We start from the raw sequence: 27,316 nt of genomic DNA on the forward strand, positions 1-27,316 counted from the left end.
CAACTCAAGAATAACATCTAACCCACCCAACTTATTTTCCTCAATGTTGTATCACTCTCTTCAAGATATAAAGACTCACTGATGGCACCTGAAGTGATTGGGACTCCACATGTGAGAGCTAGGCTAAGGTGAAATCATGGAAGCCACTGCCAACTGCTGTAAATCATAAGCCATGGAGAAAAGGCACTAATGTTAATTGGCAACTGCTAAAATGTGGAATGTTAAAGAGACACACATGACACTGCATAGTGTTTACCATTCTTGTATAAATTTTAATGTATCTTCTTAATGTATTCTCGACTAGGTAAAGAATGGTGTTAGGTAAGAAGGCTCATGCTGGTTCAAAGAGATAATTCTTTTTATTTCTTAAGGTGCTATTATTTTTTGGGTGGGGGGGCTTTCTGAAATCAACTTTTAGAACCTTATTTTATAAGTGGAGATCGCATTTTTCATTTTGTACTAACATTTCTTCCCTAGAATTTCTTTCTTTCTTTTTCTTTCTTTCTTTCTTTCTTTCTTTCTTTCTTTCTTTCTTTCTTTCCCCTTCCTTCCTTCCTTCTTTCCTTCCTTCCTTCCTTCCTTCCTTCCTCCTTTCTTTCTTTTTCTCTCTCTCTCCCTCTCTCCCTCTCTTTCTTTCTTTAGAGGGCAGGGTAGAGGGGCAGAGGGAGAGAGAGAATTCCAAGTAGGCTCCAGGATCAGCACAGAGCCCAATGTGGAGCTTGATGCCACAACCCTGGGATCGTGACCTGAGCAGAACACCCAGGTGGCTCAGTCTGTTGTATCCCACTCTTGACTTCAGCTCAGGTCATGACCTTACGGTTTGTGAGTTTGAGCACAGGATCAGGCTCTGTGCTTATAGTGTGGAACCTGCTTGGGATTTTCTCTCTCCTCTCTCTGCACCTCTCTCTCAAAATAAATACATTTAAAATAAAAAAAGAAAAGAGTCAGAAGCATTCAACCAACTGAGCCACCTAGGCACCCCTTCCCTAGAGATACAATTCAGACATTCGTATCTTCAAAGCAAAAAATCATCAAAATGCAAGATTAGCATAGCATGTTAACATCCTACTGATAATGGTTACATATGCATATTTTTTATTGGCTTCCAAACCACGGGGCATTTATGTAACCAAGGCTCTCCAAGCTTTTATTATTTGTATGCAACTTCAGAGACAACCAGTTTATCAATTTATAATGTAATGGTCATGATCAGGGTAAATGATACCCTTCCAGTGAATAAATATATGCCAGTCATTGCTGGGGAAATTTAGGTCTCTTCTATGCCCCAAATACAACTATCTAATTATCTAGAGAATCAAATTAAAATGCAGTATTCAGAAGGTAGCCCATATAATGGGTATAATCTAGATGATCTTAGCCTAAATTTATTCTTTGTGCTTCAATAAAGTACAGTGACTCCAGATACATTTTTCCACAGATGCAATTATTTCTTTTCCTTGGTCAGTGCAGAAATAGAATAATTTGTACTTCGGAAAGTACCTTTATCTGTTTACCCATGAAGAAAGCTTCCTTTTATTTGCCTTTGTCTTGTTTTGAATATATAATTCACGGTTTACAGAATTTTGTAATGGCTACATTTCAGCTTATATTTCATCAGGTAACATTTGAGAGGATATTTTAATTTTGCAGGTTAGTACTATAAATTTTCACTGTTGGCCAAGTCACTGGTAGTGGATAGTTTTCTTATAGAGCATGATTCTAAATACAATGAGTAGATGCCTGCTAGCTCTAATCAACAGGTTGTACCTCCTGTCCTTTTCCCCTATATTTGAGAACCACATACTACTTACTGTCCATGGCCTCAGGAAACAGACCACGCAGAATTACTGGAAAGAAAAGAAATATAGCATCAAATTGGTCCTTACTTCCCACCCCTCCCAAGAGGCCAAAACATTTCAGTGGCTAAGTTTTCACGTTTTTCTTAACTAGAATGAAACATGGGTTTTAGGAGAGTAACTAATTTAGTCGAAGGGAGAAAGTGACAAAAGTTACTGATTTAGTTGAAAGGAGAAAGCAACAAGTAACATAGTATCTTCAAAAAGTATAACAATTTTGTAAAGAGTATGTATTAATGTTGGATAGGCTTAAACTCAGGAAAAACACAGGTCAGTCCATTATCTACAAATTCTTCATCTTGGCCAAGAGGTCTTCCGAGCTTTCACCAGAATCTCCCACAGTCACCTCAGGTACAGAATCTCCTTACTTTTCGGGAATTGTATATGCCACTGTAATTCCTTCAGGTAAGTCAGGAACTGGACCTGAAGAATTTCCTCTTCTGAAACCTCAGATACCAACTCAATACCTCACTCACTGTCTTCATGTATTGTCTCTTCCTCTTCTTGAACAACCTCCTGTTTGGGCAGTGCTGCTACCCTTTTCTTTTATCCTCCTGCTGCTTTCAGCAATTTCTTCTTTTTTAAAAATACTTTTAAAATGTATTTTATGTATGTATGTATGTATGTATTTATGAGAGAGACAGAGAGAGCATGAGTGAGCAAGGGGCAGAGAGAGAGAGAGTGGGAAAGAAAGAATCCCACCAGGTGCAGAGAGAGAGAGAGAGAGAGAGAGAGGGAGAGTGCAGAGCCTGGATTGGGGCTCCAGCTCACCTGAAGTGGGGCTTGAGCTCACAAACCGTGAGATCATGACCTGAGCCAAAGTCGGATGCTTAACCGACTGAGCCACCCAGGCACCCCGAGGATTTTCACTTTTAGGAAAAAAGGAGAAAAGTGAAAATAGCATTCAATATTTGTTTTGTAGTGAGCCTTTACAGAGACAGCATGCACCCCAAACAGTGAGAGGTGGCACCCCCAACCTCTGTCCTCACAACTATACTCAGCCTCTAGGCATCAAGCCACCATAGCTTTGAATTGTTTCTGAGAGCATCTGTGCTTTTTCTCGATTTATTCTGTGCACCCATGAGCAAGATGTGTCCCATAGTATCAGAAAAGCCGAGGAGAGGTTATTTTTTGGGTCTGGGAACACTCAAAAAATTTTCCATATAAATTAATGGTAATTGCTTCTTCACTTTACACCACTTCAGCCTACAGAAGGTTTCATAGGAACAGTCTACTTCCAAATAGCAGGAAAAGCCTGTATTCATCTTAGGAATTTTAGAACATAATATTTATGATGCTTTTTTGTCTACAATGACTCCCTCTGGAATTACCCCAAATCAAATAAATAATAGTCACTGTGGTGGGCAATAAAGAGAACATAGATGTTTTAATATAACAAATAAGTCTCACATAAAGCAACTGAGCTAAACAAGAACTGAAATCCCTGGTATTTGGCAGGAGGTTAACAATCTGTAATATATTTATATAAATCAATGAGGAATGTGGCCGGGCTGCCTATAACCCCTACACTTGCAAAACAAAAGAGCCAGACAGGTCTGAACATTTGAACATAAACACTGGAAAATAACTTCAACTGTATGATTTCTTGTGTTGACCAACATCTTAAGACTTTCTAGAACTTATTATTTTTTTTTTTTTGCTATTCAGTAAACTGACAAAAATACCATCTCAACTATATTACATGCTGTAGTTCCATAAGAGAAATATATTCACACTGTGCTGAATATGAGCAAAATATCTCAGATGACTTTTAGAGGAAATGAAAACTACCATTCAATAGGTATCCATTAGAGCTGTGCTTAATGTGATCCAAGCGAATATTCAAAAAGTAGAAGTGAAAAGTGGTTCTCGGCATTTACTATATTTTTGAATCCAGTTTAGCTATGCAAAAGGCAATCCAAAAAAGGCAGATAGGTCATTACCATTTCACAATTAAGTCAGCCAAAGCCCCTAACTATCCCGTAAAGTAAGTTCTCTCCCAGTCTCTATTGTCCTGACCCCTCAGCTGCAGGGCAGAGAGCAAGCACTGTGGTCCCAGCACAGCTCTCAGCCTTCCAGCTGTCCTAGTGATGTAATTATCTCATAACAAAATATCTCCGTGAATTAACTCTGCATCCTACCCATTGTAATTCTTAATGACTGCTTCCTGTTCATGTTTTCCATTTAACTTGCTATTCTGGATCTACTGCATAGGCAAGTTGCCTTCATCTAATGGATGGGATTACATCCAATAGGTTTGGGATTTCCAAAGATTACAATTTACAAAGGTCTCCCAAACAACATGCTTTGTAAACACAAGCCCTGCCTTTCTGTTGTGGTTATAATAAAAGGGAAATCTGCATTATTTGCTGTGATTAAACTTTGACCTGTCACAGGAAGTTCTAGGAGGATTTTTTTTTTTTTCCTGTCACTTTTTTTTTTCATACTCTTGAATGTTTGGACATCAAATAGTTCAAGAGCTGAGAGATGTCTGGCACAGCTGCCTAAGGGCCCTAAACAAAATTTTTTTTGAACTACAGCCAGTCTTTGGAATTGAGAAGTATTCTTTTTTATCTCCTTTTCTCTATTGTCCATGAAGCACACTCTGTGCCTATAGCTTCTTGCATGGATCCAATTTATGTTCACGCATCCCACTTGCCCTACACTACTGGATCCTTGCCAGGGTGTTCTCCTTTTGCTCATTAAATATGGACTGTGTGTGCACTTGTTCTAAACCAACACTGAATGGTGTAACTCCAGAGGTATTTGCCACCAACAATAATCAGCATGCTTCCAGAAGGAGCTTGCCATTTCAGCAGCATCCATAAACATTTATGAGTACCTACCACGTGCAGGTGCGGTACTAAGTTTTAGAGACTACAAAACATCTAAGATGGGTACTGTCTGTAAGAGCCTTACTATCTAGCCAGGGGAGAGAAGACTGACATATAAAATCATAAGTAATGACGTATGGCTGTGTATTAATTCCAAATAAATTCTATAAATATAACATGAAACTTTATATATCACATCAAAGCAAATTCTTTCTACGTGCTATTACAGTAGACATCTGTGATGTCTGCCTTTCCAACACCTATTACCTCTTCTATAAACCATATCCTCATTTTTTTGAGGAACCACTCCTACTCAGGCAATATGGTTTTGGGGGCATGAGCGCAGCATGGCATGTAAACCTACCCTGGACAAAGAGAGTGATAATGATTGATTCAGGGATGGACAGGACCGTGTGAATCAGTCCCAGGACTTTAACTGTAACTTCTGGGAGGGTAGAACTCTCTTTATCTGAGATTACCAAACCGGCAACATATACGCCCGCAGCTGCCGATGGCTGTCATTGCCACCACTTTAGTGAGCATACCATAGGATGCAGCCAGCAGGGAAAAGAGCTAGAGCAGAGAAATGACAGGCAAGAGACTTTGGTTAAGTACTGGCCCTACCTGGGCCTGATATACCCTTGGATTTATTAGTTATGTTAGTAACATTGGGTTGGGCTTTTATTACTAGCAAAAACAAAGAAACAAAAAAACACAACAACAACAGAAAACAAAAACAGCCTTAAGACATTTATACATATCTTAGAAGGGTTAAATGATTCTGAAACCTCAACATCTGACCTCAAATATGTCTTATATATTAGACAAAATGAATTAAGGTCAAGCATATAAACAATAGTAGTTTTCTCTAGGTGACTGCACCAGGCCTGACTTGCTGGGAGAAAATTTACCTTAAATGGTCCCTCCATGAGCATGTCCACTGGGCTGCACTGGGCAGCCCCAGAACAGACTAGTTCATCTCTCCCAAGGAACCATGCGACTTCCTTTCAGGATTCCCATTTGAGGCTCCTGGTCTGACTACAGAAACATTTTGTGGAGAAAAAGCAGAGAAAGGCAGAAGACACAGGGATAAGTTCATCGCAAATAGGAATATGTAACCTAGAACAGGAAAGGACTCAGTGGGGTAAGAGGAAATGAGGAGGCAAGGAGAAGTATTTAAAAATAACACAAAGTTTAATTTAAAGGCTGAATCCACTGCTCAGAGATATGTTCTCCTGGAACCCTCAATTAAGCAACCCCACCACCTATTGCTGAAAAGGGGACATGCACAGTAAAGTGGACCCTTGCACAATGCAGAGTTTTTAAGGGTGCTGACCTCCCTGCAGTCAAAAATCCATGTGTAACTTTTGATTCCCCCAAAACTTAACTTCCAATAGTCTACTGTTCACCGGAGGCCTCACTGAGAACACAAACAGCTGATTAACACATATTTTCTATGTTATATGTATTACATACTGTATTTTTAAAATAAAGTAAGCTGGGGCGCCTGGGTGGCGCAGTCGGTTAAGCGTCCGACTTCAGCCAGGTCATGATCTCGCGGTCCGTGAGTTCGAGCCCCGCGTCAGGCTCTGGGCTGATGGCTCAGAGCCTGGAGCCTGTTTCCGATTCTGTGTCTCCCTCTCTCTCTGCCCCTCCCCCGTTCATGCTCTGTCTCTCTCTGTCCCCAAAAAAATAAATAAACGTTGAAAAAAAAATTAAAAAAAAAAATAAAGTAAGCTAAAGAAAATGTAATTTAAAAAATCATAAGGAAGAGAAGATACATTTACAGTACTATATCAGAAAAAAAATCTGCATACAAGTGGGTGTGCACATTCAAACCCGTGTTATTCAAGGGTCAACTGAAATGTCAAATTGTAATTCTAAAGCAGGCAAATCTCTTTGTGTTCATGTTGTTAAGTTTAAAGCTACCATAACCTGACGAGTGAATGCAAAGTCAACCTCTTTTATTTATGAAATCACTTGATTCTTTACAGCATAAAGTGTGTTCATAAGATAGTTTTGTGGTTCATCATCTTCCTGTTCATCCTCAGAGTTTCTACTAATCTGGTTTCAGCGTCTATCTATATATGTGTGGCCATCTGGATCTATGAGTTAATATCTTTGCATGCATTAATCAGAAAATGTTTTACAAGCTAAATGGGAATCCCCCAAATTGGGCAAGTTTACAAGATATGACTTGCACTACAGTAAATATTTAACACAGAGCAAACAGTAAAACCTGTATATATGGAAACACACTACTACCATATGAGCGCACATGATAGCACAAAATTGGTATACTATTAGCTAGGCCCCAAATAAGCTTTCTGGATGTCCTAATGGGAATATGGGGTGCCTGTATACTACTGTGTTCATATTCAAGATGAATTCCTGAAATGGACATTAAACAATAGAATTTAAACTTCTTTCACAGTCAGTCCTACAGCAAGCACTTCTTACCCAACCGTTCTTTAAACTGTTAATGCATTTTGTCTCAATGAAAGGCAGAGAGAATGAGGTAGCAGCATCACTCTGTTATGCCAACTATATGCTATTATGGGAAAAAGGAAACGCTACTTTAGCGCTAAAACAAATGAGGAAATCATAAAAACATATCTGTTCTCTTAGAGGGCAGAGAATGGTAGCAGAGGCAAATATTCGATAAGTGTATTTTAAGTCACCATGCGAGTCAATCTACCCAGAATCAAGAGAGAGAAAACAGGGGTAGCTAGACAATACTGAGCTGATACTTCTGCTGAGTCCAGTTCCAATACAAAATAGTTGTTTTGTAAGTTCAAAAAACCATAAAGTCAACTCCATAGAAAGAAGAAACCTGCAAATTGAGAAAATCAGGGACTACTACATATTGATTAGAATAAACAACTTTCAGCAACCCCAGCTATAGCGCAGGAATGAGATCCTACACTTTTACCTGTTGAGGTCTCCCCCAAGACTCAATTACCTCACTTTTAGCCTTTTTCTTACGTACCACTTGGCTTCAATCAGCCACCTGACATACATAGATAGATATGCTGGTCAAAATAAGGGCCTGACAAGAGAGAATGGATTAAGAGACCTCAAAAACTGTGGCATTTGGTGTGAAGGTGGGGTTCAGGGGCCCCCAAGTCTTCAACCCTACTGGGAGGTCAGAGGTTGCAGACTACAAACTAAAAACAGGCTTAAACTGTGTGCCTCTCCACACTTGTGTTTATCCTGTTCTTTTAATTCTCCACGACACCCAGAATGGTACCCAGTACCGCATCTAACACACAGCAGGTGTTTAATAATGTTTACTGAATGAACTAAAGTTTTCAGAATTGTAACTCAGGGAAAAGTCAGCAGTAAAAGAAAAGAGGGGATCCTCAGAGACATCACTAGGAAATAAAGCATGGCACTCTGAGTAAGCCACATCTTGTAACTGGTGGTAAATGAGGACACACACTAATAAGTTGCATTTATTCCTTAACACTGTTAGTTTGCTCCCTATCTACTGTGTAATTCTACGTATTTAGAATTCTTTAGTCTTCACAACAACTCTATGAAATGGTGCTCATTTTATGAATAAAGAAACAGATGTATATAAACAAATGTTCACGGCAGCATCATTCATAATAGCTGAAGTAGAAACAACGGAAGTGTCCATCAACTAATGAATGGATAAACAGAATGTGGTATATCCATGTAATGGAATATTATTTGATAATAAAAAGGAATGAAGTAGAGATACATGGTGTGATACGGATAAATCTTGAGTAGGCAGATCCGTAGGGACAGCAAGTAGATTAGTGGCTGCCTGGGGCTGGAAGTTGGTAGGGCAGGGAGAGGTGGAAAGGAATAGAAAATGACCACTAATGGGTACTGGGTTTCTTTTTAAGGTGATAAAATGGTCTAAAATTAGATCATGGTGATGGTTGCACAACTCAGTAAATACACTAAAAACCACCGAATTGTTTATACAGATAAATTTGATGGTATGTAAAGTATATCTCAATAAAATTGCTTAAAAACAAAAGGAGAAAAGAAATAGCCAGAAAGAGGTTTAGTACTTTGCCTAAAGCACACTACAGTAAGTGGTGGAGACAGGATCCGAAGTCAGGCTATCTGCTTCCAGAGTCTGATTTCCTAACCAATCCTGCCTCTGTATGTAGGGCAGCATTTGGGTCAGAGACCTCTCCACGGCAAAGAAGACACACTGGCTGGCAGGAGCTGTGGTAATGCCAATCCACAAATGTCTCTGGTAAACTTGGATATAGCAGTATATGCTTTACATGCTGGGCTGAAAAAAAAATGTTCAGAAAATTCACAGAAAAAATAAAGCTGAAGACTACTGATCCTCCCTAGGCCCCCTTACGTCTTCCCCTTAACTAGTTAGAAAAATGACACACTTCAGTTCACCCCACAGGGCTTGAAAAAGATATTCTGATCTCAAAAATATAAGAGTTAAATGATATTTTTGAAAGCAAAGTCAACAGCTCTGGCTTGAGTCAGAAAGAGTGCTGGATTCTGGAAAACTTTCAACATTCAGTTCTGTCTCCATTTCTGACCTGTAAAAGCCCTGTTCTCCAGCTTTGGGCCTCTCTTGAGGAAAAACGACGAATCAGCCAAAACTAGGCAGCTGTCTGTGCTGAAGACTGTCTGCTGGGTCTTAGAAGAAAACTAACCAAACTTTACCTACACCGTAAGCCAAAAATCTTTCATAATCACATCCTTATGAGGTGAGTAAATTTATCCCAGCACTAATTCAGGTACTTAGGATTAGGTTCTTATCTAATAAAACAACTACTGAAGTTAGTTCCTTTTAAGGAAACATAAATGACTGTAAACATATGAGAAAATGTTAAACTATGGTAATAACTTAAAGAAACATAAATGAAAACATTAGCGATATACTGTTTAAGCCCCTCAAATTGGGTAACAAATTTTTATAAGATAAAATGGAATAGCGTCTGTGAGTGTTTGTGAAATGGACCCACATCACTGTGGGAGTACAAATTGGTAAAACAAACAAACAAATAAAAAAAAAAAACTTTCTGGAGAGACACAAATTGATAGAGGATTCAAATTCATATTTATTGAACATGGAAAGGCATTCATAATATATTATTAAAAGAAAATGCAGGTTTCAAAAGAGTATGTACAGCATGATTCCATATATATAAACAAAATGGTATAAAGATAAACCAAGAATGGCACCTGGGAGACTCAGTTGGTTAAGCGTCTAACTCTTGATTTTGGCTCAGGTCATGATCTCCTGGTTCGTGAGTTTAAGCCTCACATCCGGCTCCGTAATGACAGTGCGGAGCCTGCTTGGGATTCCCTCTCTCTCAATCTCTCAAAATAAAATAAAATAAAATAAAATAAAAAAGATGAATCAAGATGCTAACAGTGTTATCTCTTGGTGATAAGATTACAGAATTGCTTTTTCTGTTATTTGCCTACCTACACTTTCTATAATGAGAACTTAAACAGTTTTTAATAAGAAAAAAAAAATCCCCATTTCAAAAACAAGAATTATAAAAGCTTCTTTTCTCATTTAAGTTTTCTTCCTTCCATCACCCATATACTTTTCTTCAATCTGCTCCTGAGTTACTGAGAAAATCCCAATCCTCAATCCTGAAACTGCAGTTTTAAAAATTAAGTATGTTAACAATTTACGGTCTTAAATTTGTTCTAGGAAAAAAAATGTGTATGCATTCCTGCTTCACTGAAGGTATGTGATTTTAATCTTTCTCCAATATGGAGTAACTCCGTAAAGAATGTGGGAAAAATAAAATTACCTTTCTGATGCCTGGCTAATTGTCAGGTCAAAAATAACAGAATTACCATGAAATATAAGAGAAACAATGACAGCTCACGAATTCTTCAGGTTACTTTAATGTTTGCCATACAAGACAAGGTAGAATTATGGAATTTTAAAAGTATGGGGAGCTTTAGATATTATCTGGCTTTGTACTTTTATCTTATAGATAAGGAGACACAGGTCAACAGAATGCAGAATGGCAAAACTAAAGAAATAAGATACCTGGGTCTCATGAATAAGAATTCTGTGCCCTTTCTAATATAATAAAGTATAAGCAACCACAATAACGAACACATGTTTTTTAAAAGTCATTATAAAAATTAACATCTAACATCTTACCTTTTAAAATTAGATCTATTCAAGCAAAATTTCCAAGAACTACTGTGTAAGAATTCAGAAAGGTTCTATAAATATATTTTAAGAACACCATCAGGAAACTATATTAAAAGATAAGAAAAACAGAACATAGTTGGAAAAGTTGAAAGAACTGTTATCTCTATCAACTGCCAAACTCAGGCATCTGAAATTAGGCTGTTTTGTTCACATGTAAAAATGTAGAATACTAAGTTATGATGTAGTATGCCTACATAGTTGTATTTTAGAGTATGATCTTTGTTCTAGGAATATTTCACATAATAAGGTGAATATATTTCATGGCACTGAAAGCAAGACATTCATAATATATTAATGAAAGAAAATGCAGGTTTCAAAAGAGTATACGCACTGACTGCATGCAGCCTGTTTGGGATTCTCGCTCTCTCTCTCTCTCTCTTTCTCCCCTCCCCACTTTCATTCTCTCTGTCTCTCTCAAAACAAATAAACTTAACAAAAAAAGCTTAAAAAAAAAAAATACGGGTGCCTGGGTGGCTCTGTCAGTTAAGCGTCAGACTTGGGCTCAGGTCATGATCTCATGGTTTGTGGGTTCCAGCCCTGCATCGGGCTCTGTGCGAACAGCTCAGAGCCTGGAGCCTGTTTCAGATTCTGTGTCTCCTTCTCTCTCTGCCCCTCCCCTGCTCATGCTCTGTCTCTCTCTGTCTCTCAAAAAATAAATAAATGTTCAAAAAAAAAAAAAAAAAAAAAAACAACTAAAGGAGATAAGAATGTGGAAGTGTAGCTGCAACTACATGTCCCCCAAAGAAGAATTTTTCTTTTGCAAAGAACCGTAAGAACAACTCATACTGGGATTCTATCCGGCAACTGGGTGTTCCACATAAGTGAATATTTTCGATACCTGATTCCTACCCATCTCAAGCCCTCACACTACCTTTAAAAACTAAAGTTTTGCGGCGCCTGGGTGGCACAGTCGTTTAAGTGGTTCAGTGTCCAACTCTTGGTCTAGGCTCAGGTCATGATCTCACAGTTCTTGAGTTCAAGCCCCGCATCAGGCTCTGTGCTGATGGCATAGAGCCTGCTTGGGATTCTGTCTCTCTGCTCTGCCCCTCTCCCGCTTGTGCACATACTTACTATCTCTCAAAATAAATAAATAAACTTAAAAAATTTTTTTTAATTAAAGTTTTTAATGGAATTCTCTATAGCATGCACTGAATATTTTCTTGACTTTTTAATTTTTTTTTTAACGTTTATTTATTTTTGAGACAGAGAGAGACAGAGCATGAACAGGGGAGGGGCAGAGAGAGAGGGAGACACAGAATCGGAAACAGGCTCCAGGCTCTGAGCTGTCAGCACAGAGCCCGACGCGGGGCTCGAACTCACGGACCATGAGATCATGACCTGAGCCGAAGTCAGACGCTTAACCGACCAAGCCACCCAGGCGCCCCTACTTTTTAAGCACACTATACTGATTGTATTCTACTGATGGATAATTCATGATCATTATTGTTATTATGAAATGACAATAATTTAATTCAGCATTATTATTATGATCCTTTATTTGAGTGCTTTCTCGGCACATAAACATGAGGCAAGGCAATCCATACTGAGACAGTACAAATCGAACTTTCAAAAAGCAAAAAAAGAATCTGGAAAGCAGCAAGAGATAAGCTACTCACCACCTACAAAGGAAACTCAGTAGGATTAATAGCCCATGTCTCATCCAAACACTGGAGGGCAGAAGGCAGTGGATAACAAATGTAAAGTGCTGAAGGAAAAAACTGTTAAACGAGAATTCTATATCCAGAGAAACTATGCTTCAAAGATGAAGGTAAACTCCAGGCATGCTCAGCTAAACAAAAGCTGCAGGAGTATGTGGCCAGGAGACCTGCCCTAGAAGAAATGCTACAGGGAGTCCATCAGGTTGAAATGAAAGGGCACAAGAGAGTAACTCAAAGCCACATGAATCAAATAAGAACACTGGCAAGGGTAATTAACTACACACATAAGCATAAAGAAAACCAGTAATATTGTAGTTTGGTTTGGAACTTTTTTTTTTCCCTAATATGACTGAAAAGACAAATGCATATGGCAACAATTATAAATCTATGATAATGGCCATACAATATATAAAGATGAAGTGCATAACAATCATAGCATAAAAGGGGATAGAGCTGTACAGGAAAAAAGCTTTCAATAGTATAAAAGCTAAGTTAGTATTATTTCAAACTAGACTGTTTCAAATTTAAGATGTTAATTGTAATTCCCAATGCCACCACTAAGAAATGCTTTGTTTTCAAACTATCTTCATGATCTGAGAAATATTTTCTTGAATCCCCTCTCTGACCTATCATTTATGAGCCCCTAGAGTAAAGCGTGGGACTTTACACATGGAAACTCACTGAATTCTTTCAATATCTCTATTAAGTGGGTACTATTATTCTCATTTTACAGACGAAGAAGCTGAGATAAACAGTAATTTTGTCCAGAGTGATAGAACTGTAAGAAACAACCAGGATTTCAATTAGAACCTTCATATGCTTTTTTTCTCCTCTTTGATCTGTACCTTCAGTATCTAGAATCTCATGATCTTGTCTCTTCCTACCCAATGTACCACCAACCACCTGTGCAACAACAAATGATAATTATCTCCTTCATGGTCAAGACTTCATATAACTCTTGGGGCACCTGGGTGGCTCAGTCGGTTGAGCGTCCGACTTCGGTTCGGGTCATGATCTCATGGTCTGTGAGTTCGAGCCCCGCGTCAAGCTCAGTGCTGACAGCTCAGAGCCTGGAGCTGCTTTGGATTCTGTGTCTCTCTCTCTCTCTGCCCCTCCCCCACTCATGCTCTGTCTGTCTCAAAAATAAATAAACATTTTTTAAAAAATTTTAAAAAAGACTTCATATAACTCTAAAGAAAGGCTGCAGAATCTACAATCTATCTCTCCAAAACAGTTCTCTCCCCAAACCCCATACCCAGTCACCTTTTGGACAACTTCAACCAATATTCTGAACATCTCAATTTCAAAGTGTCTAAAACAGGGCTCACCCCCCTTGGTGAATCACACCACCATCCAACCAATTTCCTAATCCCAGAAACCTTCAAGTAATTTTAGGTTCTTTCCTGACCCTTTACATTTAATCAACCAGCAACTGCACCACCTAAATACTTCTCTATCCACTGCTACTTCCTGAGTTCAAGTACTCATCACTCTTGCCTAAATGTCTATGGAGGGATCCTGTTCTCTGCCTCGTAGAGATTTCTTGTACTCAGCCCTCACTCTGGCCAATAAACCTTTCACAGTATACATATGATCATAATACCAAACAAATGCATGCAGCCAACAAACATTTATTCAATATTTGTTATTTTCTAGCTTTGTACAGAGTGCTAGGTATAGAAAGATCTAGGGATAAAATACATTTTTTTAAGCTGTTCAGAGTCTAGCGGGAATGCAGATATAAAAAGATGAATATCGACTAATCTGGAAATGCTGAGGTAGAGATACATACAAGGGACTTTAAGAGCAATAAAGAGGGGCACCTAACTCACACTTGTAGGAAAGTGTTTGTGGAGGAAGTGACAATTCAACTTAGACAGGAGTTACCCAAGAATGTGGTAAAGAAAGGGCATTCAAAACCAGGAGAAAGTGTGAACAAAGGACAGCAAGAAATCCCACTGGCGGAAAATCTTGTATGCCATAAGGAAATCTAATCCCATAGTAAATGGATATCTACTTTTGATTTTTAAGTAGCTCATTCTGATGAGCATGGAGAAGAGGGGAACAGTGGCAAGAACACCAGTCAGGAGACTGCTGCAGTTGTACAGGGAAAATAAAGAGGGCCTGTCCTAAGGAATTGGCAGCAAGGACGGAGAGGAGAGTACAGATTCCAGAAATATTTAGGAGGTTGAATTGGCAGGACTTGCTAAGTGTCTGAATGTGGCGGGGGTGGAAGGATGAGGAAGGAGGAGAAGCCAAGGATGACTCATAGGCTTTTGACTTTGGGGACTTGGTGCCACCCCATGAGATACAGCAGTGTTCCCAGACCTTTGGTTTTCAGGGAACTGTAAAATTTCCAACAAATTTTGGGCTCTGACAGAATGTTGTCAACTAAAGACCTAAATATACCCTACCATCCACTATCAACATCATTTCATTAGAAAAAGCATATTTTAACACCCAAAATGTAAACAGATTTCGCTTTCTGAAAAATTTACCACAGGGCCCTTATTTTTCTAATTTTATCACAGATGATAGAAAATTAGTACCAGGCCTCAGACCAAAGCTGGGAAGCCCTGAAATGGAGATATAGCAGAAGTCCGTTCAGCAGTAAGATGATGAGTTGAAGGCAGAGGAGAATATAGTCCCTGCCCTCACTAACTCTCTAGCCCTAAAGAGATGTCTATCTCATATATATTAAGGGTTATAAAAGAGTTCCAGAATTATGGGGGCGCCTGGGTGGCTCAGTTGGTTGAGCGTCCGACTTTGGCTCAGGTCATGATCTCATGGTTTGTGAGTTCGGGCCCCACATCGGGCTCTGTGCTGACAGCTCAGAGCCTGGAGCCTGCTTCCGATTCTGTGTCTCCTCTCTCTCTGCCCCTCCCCCACATGCACTCTGTCTCTCTCTGCCTGTCAAAAATAAAGAAAACTAATAAAATAAAATTAAAAAAAAAAAGAGTTCCAGAATTATGGAAACCCTGTAGAAGAGGCACTCAAATGTGCCTAGAGGGTAAGTGGCTGGGGAGCAGAATCTCTAAGGATGATCTGGAATTTGCCAGATAAACCAAGGAAGTTTGGCATGGTCCAGGCAGAAGGAACAGCATGTCCAAAGGTATGTAGGTATGCAGGAAAATTCATATTTGGGGAACTGTGGATAGTTTGGCATGACTTGATGATTATCTTGGAAAATGGCAAGAGAAGAGCTGGAAAAGTACACAGAAGTGAAATTACAGAGGGGTTGGTAATCCAGGCTAAGAAGTCTGTAAATTATCTGATGAGCACTGGGAAGAATCAAATGATGACCCAGTAGGCGAGGCTATGGCCAGATTTACCACCTGGAAATACCATTCTGACTGCAGAAGAGAGGTTGGACTGTAGGGGAATAAAACTGGAGGTGAGGAAACCAAGTTCAAAGTGTTTGCAAGAGCCTAGGTAAGAAATACAGATATATTAAAGCAAGTGGAACAGTAAAGAGAGAGACCAGTACAACCAACAAATATTTACTGAGCTCCTACACTCTTCGGGGGGGATCAATGTCAATCAGACAAGATCCCTGCTCTCTTGGAACTTATCTTCTATTTTGTTAAACGAAAAGAGAATCATAGGGGTGCCCGGGTGGCTCAGTCAGTTAAGCGTCCGACTCTTGATTTCAGCTCAGGTCATGATTTTATGGTGGTTAGATCGAGTCCCGTGTTGGGCTCTGCGCTTGGCATGGAGCCTGCTTAAGATTCTCTCTCTTCCTCTCCCTCTGCCCCTCCTCTGCTCGTGCTCTCTCACTCTTAAAAAGTTAAAAATTAAAATTCCCTTTCTTTAAAAAAAAACAAAACAAAACAAAACAAAAAGAGGATCATAATTTACATAAATATTTTGCAATTTAAAAATTTGACAATGTATCAAACGCTTTCACAAGTCTCTATATATGTGTACATATATGATAAAACCATTTTTAAGATGCATTAAATTTACATAATTTATTAAACCATTACCCTATTCTTATAATGTTGGCTCATTACCCTATGATAAAATCCTGTAAGTGACATTGCAAAAAATCAAAAGTTAAATATTTTCCTGAATCAAAAAATACATATTTTTAAAAAGCTCTGGATTCAAATGGTTTTACAGAAGATTGCACCAATTTATACTCCCATAGTAATATCTAGGAGTAGAATCCAAAGGATTTGTTGATCAACCAGGATGTTCAAGTTGAAAGAAGGGAAGAAGATTAGAATGATTTTCAGAGTGCTGGTTTAGGCAACATGGTAGATAGTGGTATTATTTCCAGACAGTAGAAGAAAAAAACAGAAGATATGAGGAGTAATTAATGAGTTCATTCCAGAAGAGATGAACTGGATGTTTGTGACACTCAGGTGGTAATGTCCAGTGAACAACTGTAAACACATAGTTGGAGTTCTGGACACAGGTCAAGTAATATTTTGAAAAATTATCAGCATAAAGAGGAGACAGAATCTTAGGGGCTATAACATGCAACAAGAACAGCATCCCTGAATGAATCAGATGGGCAAGAAAACAGCTGACAAAATTACATCACAAAAAACAAGGGAATTAAGGAAATAGTTCCACTTACAGTAGCATCAAAAACAACAAAATACTTCGGAACAAACTTAAGAAAAAAAGTTCATTGTACGCTAAAAACTACAAAACAATGTTAAAAGATATTAAAGAAGATCTACAAAAATGGAAAGACATCCGTATTCATAGATGAGAGGGCCTTGAAACTGTTAAGAAGCAGTACTCCCAAAACTGATCGATAGCTTCAATGCAATCCATAGCAAAACCCCAGGCTTTTAGCAGAAATTGACAAAATCATCCCAAAATCCACACAGAAATGCAAGCGGCCCAAACAGCCAAAATAATCGTGAAAAAGAAAAAGATGGGGGACTTCTTGATTTTAAAACTTACTATACGCTATAATACTCAAGACAGTGTGGTACTGGCATAAAGATAAATATACAGATCAACAGAACAGACTTGACGGTCCAGAAATTAACTCTCATATTTATGCTCAACTGATAGTCAACAAGTTTGACAAGACCATTCAATGGGGAAAGGACAGACTTTTCAATGAATGATGCCAGAATATCTGGATACTGACACGCAAAACACTAAAGTTGGACCCTTACCTCACAACATAAATAAAAATTAACTCAAAATGGATCACAAATCAAACTGCAGGGCTAAAACTCTTTAAAAAAACAACATAAGAGAATATCTTCAGGACTTTGGGTTGAGCAATGATACCTTAGATATGACACCAAAAGCACAAACAATAGAAGAAAAAATAGGTAAATTGGATTCATCAAAATTAAAGCCATTTGTGCTATGAAGGACTTAATCAAGAAAATGAAAAGACAGGGGCACCTGAGTGGCTCCCTCGGTTGGGCCTCCAGCTCTTGATTTCAGCTCAGGTCATGGTCTCGAGGTTCGTGAGTCTGAGCCCCACATTGAGCTGCGTGTGGGCGGTGCGGGGCCTGGTTGGGATTCTCTCTCCCTCTCTCCCTTTCTCTCACACCCCTGCTTTTGTGTGCTCTCTCTCTCTCAAAATAAGTAAAATAAATTTTATAAAAATAAAATGACAACCCAAAGAATGGGACAAACTATCTTTAAATCATATATCTGATAAGAGACTTGCAGCCAGAATATATAAATATATATAATAATATTATTATACTAATCAGTAATCAACAATAAAATAATCAATAATAAAAAGACAACCTAATTTAAAAATGGGCAGAGGTTGCCAAATACACCTCAATAAAGCTGAAAATAAAATAAAATAAAGTAAATAAAGTAAAATAAAAACAGGCAAAGGATTTGAATCGACATTTCTCTAAAGATATAATAAGGGCCGGGGCACCTGGGTGGCGCAGTCGGTTAAGCGTCCGACTTCAGCCAGGTCACGATCTTGCGGTCCGTGAGTTCGAGCCCCGCGTCGGGCTCTGGGCTGATGGCTCAGAGCCTGGAGCCTGTTTCCGATTCTGTGTCTCCCTCTCTCTCTGCCCCTCCCCCATTCGTACTCTGTCTCTCTCTGTCCCAAAAATAAATAAACGTTGAAAAAAAAAATTAAAAAAAAAAAAAGATATAATAAGGGCCAATAAACACAGGAGATGTTCACATCATTAGTCACTAGAGAAATGCAAAGTAAAACCATGAGATACCACTTCATGTACACCAAGACCGCTAAAATTAAAAAGGCAATAAATAACAAATATTTGCAAAAATGCAGAAAAAGTGGAACCTTCATATATTGTTATGGTAAGGATGTAATTAGGTGTGGCCACTCTGGAAAACAGTTGGGTAGTTCCTCCAACTGTTAGGCATAGAGTTACTGTACGATCCAGCAATTCTACTTCTTGATATACACCTAAGAGAAACGAAAACTTATGTCCGCACATAAACTTGACCAGGAATGTTCACAGCTCCATTATTCATAATAGCCAACAAGTGGAGACAACCCAATGTCCACCAGCTGATGAACGAATAAATAAAATGTCATGTAGATACAGTAGCATATCATCCAGCCACAAAAAAAGAATGAAGGGCTGATACACGCGACAATGTGGATGACTCTTGAAAACATTACACTAAGTGAAAGAAGCCAGTCATAAAAGACTGCATATTGAATAGATTCCATTCATATGAAATGGCTAGAATCGGCAAATCGATAAAAACAGAAAGTAGACTGGAGGTTGCTTAGGGTGAGCAGTAAGTAGCAGGGGGTGGAGGAAAATGGGGACTGACTGCTAATGGGGGTGGAGTTTCTATAAGGGGGAATGAAAACATTCTAAAATTAGATTATGGTGATGGTTACACAACCCTGCGAATACACTAAAATCTTTTAATCACCCACTTCAAATGGGTAAACTTTACAACATGTCAATTATGTGTCAAAAAGCTATTTGAAAAAGAAAAAGCAGGGGCGCCTGAGTGGCTCAGTCAGCTGAATGTCAGACTCAGGTCACGATCTCAGGGTCATGGGATCGAACCCCACATCGGGCTCCACACTGAACTTGGAGCATACTTGGGATTGTCTCTATTGCTCTGCCCCTCGCTCTTTTTTCTCTCTCTCTGTAAAATAAAAAAATAAAAAATTTTAAAAAAAGAAAAGAAAAAACAAGGAAAGAGACTGTTTCAAGAAGAGAGGAGTGGTCAATGCTACACAAGGCAATAAAGTATACATATATTTTGTTTTTTAAAATACTTCCATTATTGTTTCTTGCCAACAGGACAAAGTAGCAGTACAAACACCTAACGTTTATTGAGCGCTTACCCTGTGCCAGGCATGGTACTGAGAACTTTATCTGCATCTATGTATTTAAACCTCTTAACCCTATAATGTAGGCATCATCATCTCTTTTACAGATGAAAAGAACTAAGGCTGGAAGATTCGGAGATCACCCAGTGTCACAACACTTATAAATGAAGGAGCCAGAATTTGAACTCAGATAGTCAGGCAAGAGAACCCTCACTCTTGGGGTGCCTGGGTGGCTCAGCTGGTTAAGCGCCCGACTTCAGCTCATGACCTTGCAGTTCATGAGTTCGAGCCTGGCATCGCACTGTCTGATGTCAGCACAGAGCCCGCTTTGGATTCTCTGTCCCCCTCTCTCTCTGCCCCTTCCCCATTCATACACACACACTCTCTCTGTCTCTCTCAAAAATAAATAAACATTAAAAAAAAGAGAGAGAGAACCTTCACTCTTAACCACTGTATCCTCCATTCCATGGCTTACTAGGATCCTCACAATCTCGCCCCTTATTACCAATCTGTTCTTATCTTTTAAGTAGATTCTATCCATCCTGAAACACGTGCAGTTCCTGAAATGTGCGTGGCGTTTGCTCCATGCCTCAACACACGCGGATACCTCTGTCTAGAAAGCTCTTCTCTTCTCTGTCCATCTGGTGACCTCCTGCTCATCTGCAAAGACTGCTCAGGGGTGCGCATCTTCTGTGATCCTCACTGGTCTCCCTGCTGCCCCCAGAGCTAGACCCCTATATCTTACCACAACATACTTGATGCACTGGAGGCACTAGGCCTCCATCACCGAATGAAGAAATAAATGAATACAAATATTCAATTGTCCTATAAAAGAGCACACTGTATTTTTGGAAATAGCCTGAGCCAATTCTGATAAATTAAGTGGGGGATCAGGCTGAGTAATATTCTTTTGGGTCCAAAAAGAGGTGTGATAATAAAGTAAAGATGTTGATTTTAGGGTTTGGCTCATGAAACGGTTCTCAAGACAATTCCGAAAGAGTCTGAAAATGTTTTGCTCAATTAGAGGAGAGCTAGAAAACCGGACTGCATCCCGTGGGATAAGATTTATTTGGTCATATAAGTTCTAGTATGGTGCTTTTCATTTTTTTCTTTGTCTCATTATTTTCAAGTCACACAGTATAAGGCAATTGCACTTTTATTAAACATATTTCATTTCCTAAACAGCAAGCCGCTAAATGAGTTATCCCCATTTCCCCACTCATGCTTTCTTTCCTCGGTAACTATTTTGACATGTTAAAGAAATATTTTATTATCAGAGGGTGATTTTGCTTATTTCCAAAGAGGGAAATAATTTGCTACTCTTTAACTTAACTCTACCCTTAACTCCAAGGAAGGTCTTGCTCATGAAAGGAAAAACAAAGTACAGAATCTACGAATGTGTGATCCAATCGCCATCAACGCAATTTACATTCAGCATATATTTGAGTTCATTTAGCTATCAGAGTAAAGCCTAAGTCCCCCATGTATCTTGCCAGTACAAAAGTACACTTAGGCCAAAACTAGTCACAAAATGTTTTAACATGACAACATGTTTCACTCTTCCAACATTCTGAGAAATTTCCAAGGAACTACAAAAAGAGAGCTTCCTGAAACAAACAACTTTACATCTTCAATCACATCCTAGATAAGCCCTACCCCAATCTGGATTCAGAGCCCCAACAAAGCAACAGAAGATAATTAAGTTGTGCAGACAGTTGATTTCTCTGTTTCTTCCAACCCTCAATCTTGACACACCAATCAGCCCGTCTGTGATGGCGCCCAATTCTCTAAGCACAACTACCCGTAGTACGTTAATGTAACTAGTTTTTCTTAATGTCAGAATTTTATACATTTTTACATTATGTGTATGCAAGGAGCAGATACAAAGGTTGGATCTCGGTATTAGCCTGATAAGCACATTTCTGCTAATATCACTGACTAGTTGCTTCCTGGCTGTTAACAGAATATCACTTCGAATATTCCCATCTTGTTGGGTAATGAACAATAGTTTTGAAAAATAGAACCTCGGGAACGAACATACTCTTACAACCTCCAAAAAGTTATAGACATGTAAATATTTAATCACTGCCTTCTTGGCTTATACTTCTTTGTTCAAAGTAAAACCAAGAAGCAAAAGTGGCTACATATCCCCCTTTAACTAACAGAGAAATGAGTAGCTAACAAGTTGTTCTAGGAGGGCACAGTTTTTACTGACTTGGTCTGACAGGCTAAAATGACAATAAACCTGATAGTCTATACTGTCTCTGGTTAGCCTTTCTAATCACCCTCACAGAGTAACTTGAGAGATAATTATACTTGACAAGTGGCTAAATGTGTAAATACGGTTTATTTATTGTACTTCTATTGTTTCTGACCTCCTTCTTTGCTATGTCACTTCTCTTTTCTTTGTTTTTCAGATATACAGTGTATTTCCCTTTCAGAATTAGAATATCAGTTTCTTAAAGAAAAACTGAGTTGGTAAGAGTAGAACATTTTCCCCTCAAATAGATACATTATTCTTTAGATATTCGCAAGAAAACCATCCGCGAAAATTCTAAAACATCCAAGCATACAGTTCATAGTTTAGTATTTGTTAAACACGGAGGTAAATAAAATACTAGGGAACTCTAAGATACTCCACTTATATACTAAACTTTTTTTAAATGTCACTATTAAAGGATGTGCCAAAAAGTTATCTGTAGGAGGTTAGTTTTCAGTCAGGGAGGTTAGTTCAATGAACAGACACAAAGGATGGGTAAGTAGGACATGGGACAGAAACCATTTTAGCCCCTGAACCAAAATGAAGGAAAAAGTCTAAGACTGAAGTGGATAAAATGAAAACATAAGGGATGAGGGTGAACTGCCAACAGAAAAGGCCCAAGAGACTATGACCACCTCAAATCTAAGGGACAGGGCTGTGGTGGCAACTAACAGAGCATAGAGGAAACAACTGAATGTACTTTTTAAAAAGCCTAGATTTTATCTTTACAGAAGCAAACTCTGGAAAGACCCCATTTGGCAGTGTGGCTCAGACCCTGTCACAGGTGAGGAGGGAGTTTGTATGACAAACAGATTTCTTCCCTACAGTCAAAATGGACGCACTGAGCACAGGGTTTGAGGCCATCAGACATTAAGATCATCAGCCCACGCCCTTCACGGGCTCCACACTCACAGTGCAAACTGTCCCACTATAATCTGGCTTTCTCACAGATAAGCATGCAGGGAAGGCAATGCCTTGGTTGCCGGATCTGAATACGGTCGAGAAGTACAGCTTTTACTGGAAAAGAGTAAATTAACATTTTGGTTCAAACTTCGGTTTCTTATGAGGTTGGCATGAGTCTGTCATCCCTGGATTCTCAATCCCTCTAGGTATACTAATAAAATTGGGCTTCCAGCCTTTAATGCCAGGCAGATCCTGGAACATGGCAACCACACCACAGAACTGGCTCCCTGTCTATGGGCAGCCAGCCATCATTCTGACAGACTCCTGAAAAGACAACAGTGGTTACCTTGACCTTGAGACATACTTTTTCTTCACACTGTAACAGAAATGTTTCTGCATTCTAACTTCTAATGCATGCAACTTATAAACTGTTAGAATAAAGACAATACCTCAGGACATATTTACAGGTTTGCTAGAACCTCTAAAGCAACCATCTCTTTGGGCAGCACATAAAGTACTTTTGAGAAGGCTAACTCTTAGCGTTAGTTTAGATTGAATTGTTTCAGTTATGAATTGCCTCATGTGGTGGGAAATGCTGGAGGATGAGGACCAAATAATATAGAATCCCCTGCGGACCTTGTCAAACACCTCTTCCTTACCGTCCACTGACAATCAGTCAATTAATCAACAGTAGGTTCTTGGACACTTCTGATGCACTAACACTGGAGATATGGCAGTTAGCAAAATTGTCCCCATATGACTGGAATCACTGTCTTGAGGAACCACTGTAACTGATGAGTCTACTTCCTTGCTTGGGCATGCTGGGGTAGGAAGAAGATTGAAAATGACTCATCCCAAGTGAGATTCGACTTTTCAAGTGAATTTTGTCAACACGATTACAGAGAATTTTGTTCCTGGCTTTAACTATTCAAAACATAAATCTGTTCTAGTAATCTGATATAAGACTAAACAAAAGCATTCATTAATAAAAAGCAGAGAAGACATAATGCCAAAATTTTTGTATATTTTAGCACTTAATACATTTATCTTCTGCCAGGCAAATGGCATGCAACTTGTTTCTAACTCAAAGAAAGATAATGGAAAAAACTGTTTACAGAAGAACAGTCTTCAATAATTCACAGCTTGATGATCTAATGAAATTACTTTAAAATGTCAAATGCCAAAATGCTGTATCGAATCTCCTTTTGCATTTCAACTCTAAGTTAACATTTTGATGGAAAAGGAATTCAACAAATAGTAACTGTTTTATGGAAGGCTCACCCACCTTTTACTAAGCCCAGTTAAGTATATTAATTATTTTTTAATATGGAACACTTCACGAATTCGTGTGTCATCCTTGCATGGTGGTCATGTCCATCTTCTTTGTATCATTCCAATTTTAGTGTATGCGTTACTCAACTGAGCATAAATTTGGACGGATTGGCTATGGAAGAGCTCTTTTATAAAGAGGCTTTTAAAATATTTTTTATGTATACTTTTTAAAAAATATATCACCCTAACAAGTTTTAAGTGTCTACACATAAGTTAAATAATCTACTCTAAGTACATGCCAAAAAATTATCTGTGTGTATATACATATATATACATGTGTATATATATATATATATATATATATATATATATATATATATGTGTGTGTGTGTGTGTGTGTGTGTATGTACAGCTTTTAAAACTAGGGGTTCAGTCAGTTGTGAGATGATGATGATGATGAATATGACTTATCCTTAAGAATCTTAGTTGTGAGATGATGATTAATATAAAAATTCTTAAGAATAAGTTATTTCATTTTTATTTCATTTACAAGAACAATTTTTTTAAAGCATAAGGCTTTTTATGCATGCCTTTAGCACATTACAAAGCCTTAATTTATTGATGAATGAGGGACACTCTCTCTGTGGCTAAGGGACTCTAAGGGTATTGATCGCTTTAGATTCTTCTACTTGTTCATAAACTTAAAAAAAAAAAAAAGAGGTGGGGAGGGCGTCTGGGTGGCTCAATTAAGTGTCCAACTCTTTTTTTTTTTTTAAACTTTTTTTTTTTTTAATGTTTTATGTTTATTTTTGAGACAGAGAAAGACAGAGCATGAACGGGGGAGGGGCAGAGAGAGAGGGAGACACAGAATCGGAAACAGGCTCCAGGCTCTGAGCCACCAGCCCAGAGCCCGACGCGGGGCTCAAACTCACGGACCGCGAGATCGTGACCTGGCTGAAGTCGGACGCTTAACCGACTGCGCCACCCAGGCGCCCCAAAGTGTCCAACTCTTGATCTTGGCTCAGGTCATGATCTCACGGTAAGTTCGGGCCCCGTGTAGGGCTTTGCACTGTCAGTGTGGAGCCTGCTTGGGATCGTTCTTTCCCTCTCGCTCTCTCTCTACCCTTCCCCTCCTAGTGCTCTCTCTACCTTTCAAAATAAATAAACTTAAAAAAAAAAAAAAAAGATTCTTCTACTTGTTCAGGTCTCTCTTAGGACAGACAATTGCTCCACTTCCTGGTCTTCGACACGTGGCTCTTCTTCCTCCACCCTCTCTACCTAATTCTAGATACTTCCTTCAGCTTTCACCTAGGACTCCCAATTTCTCCCTGCTATCTGCATATGGTCTTTTCTTGTAACAGAAGAAAATCAAAGCCATTTGCCTCATCCATGGGTCTTCCATCCCTCGTGTTTCACAGGAAAGTATCCTTCTATCCAAGGAGAGATGTCCCCCACTCTGTGAAGTCCTCACATCATCAATTATTACCCCCTATCATTCTTCTCCAATCTCTCCTTTGCATCTACGAGCACACTCATAGTTCCTTTGTATAATGACAACAAAAATGTTAAACCACTCTTACTTCAATCTGGTTGTCATTCTACCAACAACATTCTATCCCCTCAATTTTTTTAATGATAGTCTACTCTCTGTGCTACACTTTCCCATTCCTTTGTTATGTTACTTGGCTTCCCCTCTCTCTCTTCCAGCAAATCTGTCTCTCAAATGGATACTGAGAATTTCCCACTACTAAATGCAGTCTCTTCAACCTCTTGACAGCACCTGGAATACCTGAATGAAATGCCTCCTTCTCCTGGAAACTCTCCCCTCCCATGGCTTCCCCAAGTTCTCCCGAATACCTCTACTTCTCTGGTCTCTGCATTCTTCTCCAACCCATTTTCCCTCATCAATTCTAAATGCAGGTAATCTCAAGGTTCCATTCACAGTCTTACTTTTTCCTTCAACATCTGGTTGCTCTTGCTCAGTCACTGACTGAACATGTGGCATCTGATCTGACAGTGACCGTAAGGATCTACTACAGACAGCAACTGTTTCTGAGGCATGATTTGAACCACCTGTGCTTCTGAAAACCGGTGTGTGTGTTAACAAGTCATTTGGCTGATGACACAAGCCCAGTTGTGTGCTCAGTTTCCACACGGGGCATTTGTGAGTCGCTCCCTGAGGTGGGACACATATTATGTGCAATATGGTACTCCAAAGTGGGACTCAAAAAGATCTATGTCTCCTTCAAGACCATCACAGGTTTTCTGGACTCCTCTCTGGAGCTTGCAATTTCCTGTACTTCAATTATAACCCTGCCTTGGCTATTGCCTGAGAGTACATATAACTCAACATATTCAAAACAGAACTCACCAGTGTCCCATCAAACCCACCCCTTCTCCTGAAGTTCTATTTCCAACAGTAGCACCACCATCTTCTCTCGCAGGCTTACAACCCCAGTTCACCTTGCTGACTCTATGGCCCTGTTCGCCTGCACAACCAACCAGCTACCCAGACTGCCAATTCTTGCATTCAATTCTCTCCTACTTAACCTCTCCTCTTATTACAAGGAAACTATGCCAATTCGGGTCATCATTCTTTTCTTTCCCCTGCCAAAAATGGTCCTTTCCCTGGTTTGCTTGTCTCTAGATTCTATTTCAACCTGGTTTATTCTATTATTCTGACCCCACCACTTGTGCATATCTCTACTACTTCCTTTCTTCTCTTACTGTGGTCAACTTAACACCTCAGATTCGTCTGCCATGCATCGTATTTCCTTCATCTCCACTTGTGTGATTCTGCTCATGGTTCACCTCTTCTGTGGTGTCTAACTTTCCTACTCCCACAAGTTAAACCATTTCTTCTGAAGTAGCTTAGAATTGTATCTGTGCCTCTGAATAGTCCTTATTTTATTCTTCGAATTATAGTATTTTGCATAGGCCCTTTCTCTCTTTCCTCCCACTATGTCCTAATAAGCTCACTGAAAACAGGGACTATTTATACACATTTTGATTCTCCACTGTACATACTGCTTATAGTAAGTGCCTTGCATTCAGGAGGTGTTCAGGT

At 39.1% G+C, this 27,316-nt stretch overlaps 1 protein-coding gene and 1 non-coding gene across 3 annotated transcripts in view; both read right to left on the reverse strand.

The window, feature by feature from the left end:
* The window catches only part of CDK6 (cyclin dependent kinase 6), a 250,317-nt gene that overhangs the window by 181,371 nt on the left and 41,630 nt on the right, over positions 1-27,316 (reverse strand). The gene's annotated exons all lie outside the window — the stretch shown is intronic.
* LOC123607765 lies at positions 24,298-24,402 on the reverse strand. The gene has a single exon (XR_006716910.1). It is a non-coding gene; the product is annotated as a U6 spliceosomal RNA (small nuclear RNA).

Source organism: Leopardus geoffroyi, chromosome A2 (assembly GCF_018350155.1).
Source record: "Leopardus geoffroyi isolate Oge1 chromosome A2, O.geoffroyi_Oge1_pat1.0, whole genome shotgun sequence".
Classification (NCBI taxonomy): Eukaryota; Metazoa; Chordata; class Mammalia; order Carnivora; family Felidae; genus Leopardus; species Leopardus geoffroyi.